We start from the raw sequence: 6592 nt of genomic DNA, 5'->3' as shown, positions 1-6592 counted from the left end.
CCACATTATACTGTTGTGTCACTACCAGCTCCACCAGAGCCACATTATACTGTTGTGTCACTACCAGCTCCACCAGAGCCACATTATACTGTTGTGTCACCACCAACTCCACAAGAGCCACATTATACTGTTGTCACCACCAACTCCACCAGAGCCACATTATACTGTTGTGTCTCCACCAACTCCACCAGAACCACATTATACTGTTGTGTCACCACCAACTCCACAAGAGCCACATTATACTGTTGTGTCACCACCAACTCCACCAGAGCGACATTATACTGTTGTGTCACCACCAACTCCACCAGAGCGACATTATACTGTTGTGTCACTACCAGCTCCACCAGAGCCACATTATACTGTTGTGTCACCACCAACTCCACCAGAGCCACATTATACTGTTGTGTCTCCACCAACTCCACCAGAGCCACATTATACTGTTGTGTCACCACCAGCATCTACCCTACAACACAGATGATATGAAGAATCATAGAGTCATAGAAAATTACAGCACAGAAACAGGCTATTTGGCCCATCTAGTCCATGCCAAGCCTTTTAAACTGCCTATTCTCATCGACCTGCTCCGGGACCGCACCCATACCATCCATGTACCAAACCAAATCAAGGTCAGATCCACCATTTCCACTGACGGCTCATTCCACACTCTCACGACCCTCTGAGTGAAGAAGTTTCCCCTCATGTTCCCCTTAAACTTTTCACCTTTCTCCCTTAACCCATAACCTCCAGTTGTAATCCTACCCAACTTCTGTGGAAAAATCAATTTTATCTTAAATTGCAAAACTTTGATAATATTTTGTATATTCATGTAATTTGAAATGTGTGATATTTCATTAGCTGGGTAGGGAACTAGATGAAGAAATAGTGAAGAAATAATATTGGAAAAGAATTGCACTTCTTCAAGTATTTCAATATATTTAACTTGACATTTCAGCTTGGTTCAGCTGTTTAGAGGCTGTGTAGTTTTCTTCCTGCTCGTGGCAATCAGACTGTTACATTATGTACGTGTGTTAATTGGTAAATATAGTGGCAAGTTCGAACATCTTTGAAATAAAATGAAATAATGGTTCTTGATCTTCTTTCTTCCCCCCAATCCACTTCAGACTTTAAAATTATATAATTTCCATGAGTACGAATATCACAACAGTGCTAATTATTGGCATTATGTGAACCCACTTCTTCTGAGTCTACTGTACAATCACCAGCATTATTTCAATGGTTTAGTGATTCAATTTAATATCAGAAAATGTATACAGTATACAACCTGAAATCCTTGTTCTTCACAGACATCCACAAAACAGAAAGAGAAAACCCCTAAGAATGAATGGCAGAAAATGTTAGAACCCTGAATCCCCCCACCCCCACACACAAACATCAACCCTAACTCCAGCAACAGCATCAACCCTCACCTCCCATCATGTAAGCGACAGCAAAGTCCCCAGAGACCATGGTCTAAGAGTCCATCAGAAACTACTGTCTATCCCAAAGCTTTGACATATCAGACAGGGCCTCTCTCTCACTGGTGAGGGATTGTAACATTGAAACTCACCCTGGATCCTAACTTGTCCTAGAGAGGGTGCTGTGAAGATCTCCAGGATGATGTAGCATTCCAATAATGGAAAGAGTGGTCAGCCTTGGTATGTTTACTTTGAATGGGAGGATGCTGAGAGGGGTTTTCACAGAGCAGTACAAAATTATGAGGAACATAGAAAAGGTAGATCGTAGCAAACATTTCCACGTAGAAGACATATCTAAAACAAGAAGGCACAGTTTCTGAGTAAGGAACAGAAAGCTTAAAGGGGATCTGAGGATGAATATTTTTTTACCCTGAGGGCAATTGGAATCTTCCTGACTGGGTAGAAGAAACAGATATATCCATAATAAATAAAAAGTAACGAGACAGATGTTTGAATGCTAAATGGTAATGGACAAAGATCATGTAAATGGAATTAGTATAGATAGGTACCTGATGGTCACTTGAACTTGGTGTCTGAAAGGTCTGGCTCTGTCCTGTAGGACACTATGACTCAGTGATTTCATGGTGCTGCAGAGCCATTCTGTCAAGTGGCTCCTCATCAATGGCCTTACTTTAGTCCTTGTAAACCACATCCATCGCATTGACCTCTTGTACACTTCGTTTACACATTTTCAAGATTCAAGATTCAGTAGTGTCATTTCCTGAACACAAGTATAAAGGACAACAAAATAATTGTCACTGCCGATCGAATGCAACGCAATTCCCACCCCCCACCTCCTCCACAAAAGATAAATAACTTCTTTTGCTTCAAAAAACTTAATCTAATTGGTCAGAGAGGATCACCCAAAAATTATCATGCTGACTAGCTTGAGCAACACAGAGGAATTCAGCAGATCAGGGAAATAAACAGTTGGCTTTCCAGGCTGAGACCCTTCACAGAACTGTAAGGGATGGGAAGAAGCCAAAATAAGAAGGTGGAGAAGAGGGAGGAGTACAGGCGGGCAGGTGGTAGGTAAGTCCAGGTGATGGGAGAAGGTGGGTGGCTGGAGGCGGGGGATGAAAGGAGATGCTGGGAGAAGCCGTGAACTAATAGGGTAAGGACTGAAGGGCTGAAGAAGGTGGAATCTATAAGAGAGGAGAGTGGAATGAAAGAAAGGAGCAACCCCTGCCTTTCCAAATATAGATTCATCTTATCCATCAGATTATTTCTAATGATTTCCTCACCACTGACCTTAAAACCACAGGCTTATTCCTGCTACCCTCTTTGAGTAAAGTACACAAATCATCTGATGCTTTGCCTATGGCCAGTGAAGGAAATGAATCCACATTCAAGCATTAACCAACAACTAATACTCCCTAATATTTAACCTTAAAGTGTTCTAGGAAACTATCATCCCCTTCACTGAATTCTCTTTTCACAGTCAACATGCTCCAGATTCCAGCATCATCTGTCTTGATCCTCTCTTACTACAATATCCTTCTCCTTACCAAATACATTGAAGTTCTCATCTAAATCTAAGAACAGTTGATCCTTAATGGACTGAACTCTTTCTTTGGATATCTTCTTGCCTTAAAATCCTAATAAAATCCTCCTGAGATTTTCCAGCGGAGGGATCATTTGGGGTGCCATGGTATCGTGGCAGTCAGCGTGATGCTATTGACACTCCGGGAGTTTGGAGTTCAGTGCCAACATTGCCTGTAAGGAGGTTGGACGTTCCTCCTTGTGAACACGTGGGTTTCCTTCGGGTTCTCCATTTTCCTCCCATGTTCCAAAGAAGTACCAGTTAACAGGTTAATTGTGAATGTGCTGTGATTAAGCTAGATTTAAAAAGGTGAAGACTATACTTTTAAGGATCATTTCTATAGTCTGTGACTGAGAAATCCTGTACAAAAAGGTGGGTTGTTGGTCCATAAGGGTTGTTTAAATGGTAGGTTAAATTGTTTTACAGTACCAGTGAATACTGATTGAGGCTCAATTCTCCTCACAGTCTGTAAAATGTTTGTACGTTCTCCTGAATAACCGCATGGGTTTCCTCTGGGTGTCCTGGTTTCCTCCTGCATTCCAAAGGTATACGCAGTTAGGGCTAGGGTTACAACTAGAAGCATGTATTTTACCTCCTGTTTTTTTTCACAAATGTGCTTGGAGGAATAAAACACTCAGCTTTTAGGAAGGAGAAGTGGATCAGTGGTTGCCCTGGTTATGGTGGGACAGGTAACTGAAGTTATGCCATATTCTGCAGACCTGGTGTGCAGTGGACCAAATGTATGCTTCTTGGTCACAGTGAGGGTACTGAGAGCAGTTCTGGCCAGCACTCTGTAGGAAGAATATTGCTGCATCGAAAGGAAGATTCACCAGGGTGTTACCAGGGATGGAACATTTCACTAACGAGGAGAGGTGGTATGGGGTTGTTTTCCTTCGAGTAGGAGAGGCTGAGGGCTGGTCTGATAGAGGACCAGAGATAGGATGGATTGTGAGAAATGTTCCTCATTGCAGAGATTGCTAAAACCAGAGGGCATAGAAATAAGGTGAGAAGTTAGAGTGGGTCTGAGAAAACTATTTTTCACTGAGAAAGTGACAGAAGCTGAATAAACTTTCACTTCTTCCACCTGTCCATTCGCCACTTCTCTTCCCACAATGCACTGAGCAAAACTTTCCAGGTGGTCACGCACTTCTCCCAGTCTAGTTCATTGCATTCAGTGATTACCTTTCCTCGACACTAGAGGCGCCACAGGCAGATGGGTGATTAGTTTGCAGAGCACCTAGCTCATTTTGCAGAAGTTGCCCTGATCACTGGTCACCTGACATTTTAATTCCTCACCCCACTCTGTCTCTGACCCGTCTGTCTCTATACAGCACCATTAGAACATAAGCTTGAAGAAGAACATCTTAATTTCCCACCCAGGCACTCTTAATCTTCAATTCCCCAGCCCTTTTCCTTTTTTTGCTTGACAACCTCCTTTTCTTTTCTGCTTTGTTTTGGATAAACAAACAATATTATATAGAGCAGTAAGCTCTCACCCCTTTGTTTATTGAAATTTTATTTCTTCCTTGGTAGTACTCAAAGTCTCCTTCCACTGTTCTTTGAGAAACAGTGTTCCAAAGACTCAATACCCTCTGAAAGAAAATAAAAGAATACTTGTGCAACACACACAAAATGCTGGAGTAAGTACAGATGTTGCCTTGCCTGCTGAGTTCCTTTAGCATTTTGTGTGTGTTGCTTAGATTTGCAACATCAGCAGATTTTCTCTTGTTTGTGAAAAGAATACTTGATCCTTATTTTAAATGTGTTCTCCCATATATCTAAATAACCTCTTTCTCTTTGTTTGGAGGTGTACTATAAATGACCAGAAGCAAGGAGCCAACCTGCATCATAGACAGGGAAGAAGGAAGAACAGCAGTCCATCAGAAAGTGGACTCTTTCGAATTTGGAGAGTTTAAGGTTGTGATCAGCTCCTTCCCTACTCTGGGAATCAAAGGACCTGAGTTGGAGTGTGGTTGATGGCCAGGATAGGCTCTGGCCTAATAGAATAGTGGAGCAGCCTTGAGGCCTGCATGGCATCTTGGTAGTTTTGTGGATAGGTAGGAGACTGTCAAAGGATATAGTGGGAAATAGATCTGTTGCAGAGAAATAGCAGTTTGGCCTGGCCAAAAAAGTGAGGCGTTGCACTTCGCGAGATCAAATGTAACCATAAGACATAAGAGCAGAATTAGGCCATGCAGCCCACTAAGTCTGCTCCAGCATTCAATCATGACTGATTCTTCTTTTCCTCCTCCTCAACCCCAGTTCCCAGCCTTCTCCCCGTTACCTTTGATGCCATGTCCAATCAAGAACCTATCAATCTCTGCCTTAAATACACCCAATGACCCAGCCTCCACAGCTGCATGTGGCAACAAATTCCACAAATTCACCACCCACTGGCTAAAGAAATTTCTCCGCATCTCTGTTTTGAATGGATGCCCCTCCATTTTGAGGTTGTGTCCTCTTGTCCTAGACTCTCCCACCATGGGAAACATCCTTTCCACATCTACTCTGTCTAGGCCTTTCAACAATTGAAAGGTTTCAATGAGATGCCCCCTCATTCTTCTAAATTCCAGCAAGTACAGACCAAGAGCCACCAAACGTTTCTCATATGATAACACTTTCAATCCTGGAATCATCCTTGTGAACCTCCTCTGAACATCCTTGTGAATCCTCTCCAATGCCAGTAAATCTCTTCTAAGATAAGGAGCACAAAACAGTGCACAATACTCAAGATGAGGCCTCTCCAGTGCCTTATAAAGACTCAGCATCACATCTTTGCTCTTGTAGAAACATAGAAACAAAAACATAGAAAACCTACAGCACAATACAGACCCTTCGGCCCACAAAGCTATGCAGAACATGTCCCTACCTCAGAAATTACTGCGCTTACCTATAGCCCTCTATTTTACTAAGCTCCATGTACCTATCTAAAAACCTCTTAAAAGACCCTCTCATATCCACCTCCACCACCGTTGCTGGCAGTCCATTCCATGCACTCACCACTCTCTGAGTAAAAAACTTACCCCTGACATCTCTTCTGTACCTGCTCCCCAGCACCTTAAACCTGTGTCCTCCTGTGGTAACCATTTCAGCCCTGGGTAAAAGCCTCTGACTATCCACACGATCAATGCATCTCATCATCTTGTATATATCTATCAGGTCACCTCTCATCCTCCTTCGCTCCAAGGAGAAAAGGCAGAGTTCACTCAACCTATTCTCGTAAGGCATGCTCCCCAATCCAGGCATCAGCCTTGTAAATATCTACTGCACCCTTTCTATGGTTTCCACACCCTTCCTGTAGTGAGGCAACCAGAACTGAGCACAGTACTCCAAGTGGGGTCTGACCAGGGTCCTATATAGCTGCAACATTACCTCTTGTCTCCTAAATTCAATTCCACAATTGATGAAGGCCAATATACAATACGCCTTCTTAACCACAGAGTCGACCTGTGCAGCTGCTTTGAGCATCCTATGGACTTGGACCCCAAGATCCCTCTGATCCTCCACACTGCCAAGAGCCTTACCATTAATACTATATTCTGCCATCATATTTGACTTACCAAAATGAACCACT

At 42.9% G+C, this 6592-nt stretch overlaps 1 pseudogene; it reads left to right on the top strand.

Annotated features, from left to right (window-relative positions):
• The first annotated feature begins 3330 nt into the window (after positions 1 to 3330).
• Positions 3331 to 3425, top strand: LOC140725816 (small nucleolar RNA U3; annotated as a pseudogene).
• The last annotated feature ends 3167 nt before the right edge of the window (positions 3426 to 6592 follow it).

Source organism: Hemitrygon akajei, chromosome 3 (genome assembly GCF_048418815.1).
Source record: "Hemitrygon akajei chromosome 3, sHemAka1.3, whole genome shotgun sequence".
Lineage (NCBI taxonomy): Eukaryota > Metazoa > Chordata > Chondrichthyes > Myliobatiformes > Dasyatidae > Hemitrygon > Hemitrygon akajei.
The sequence above is the reverse complement of the archived record's forward strand: the minus strand, read 5'-3'. Positions and strand labels throughout refer to the sequence as shown.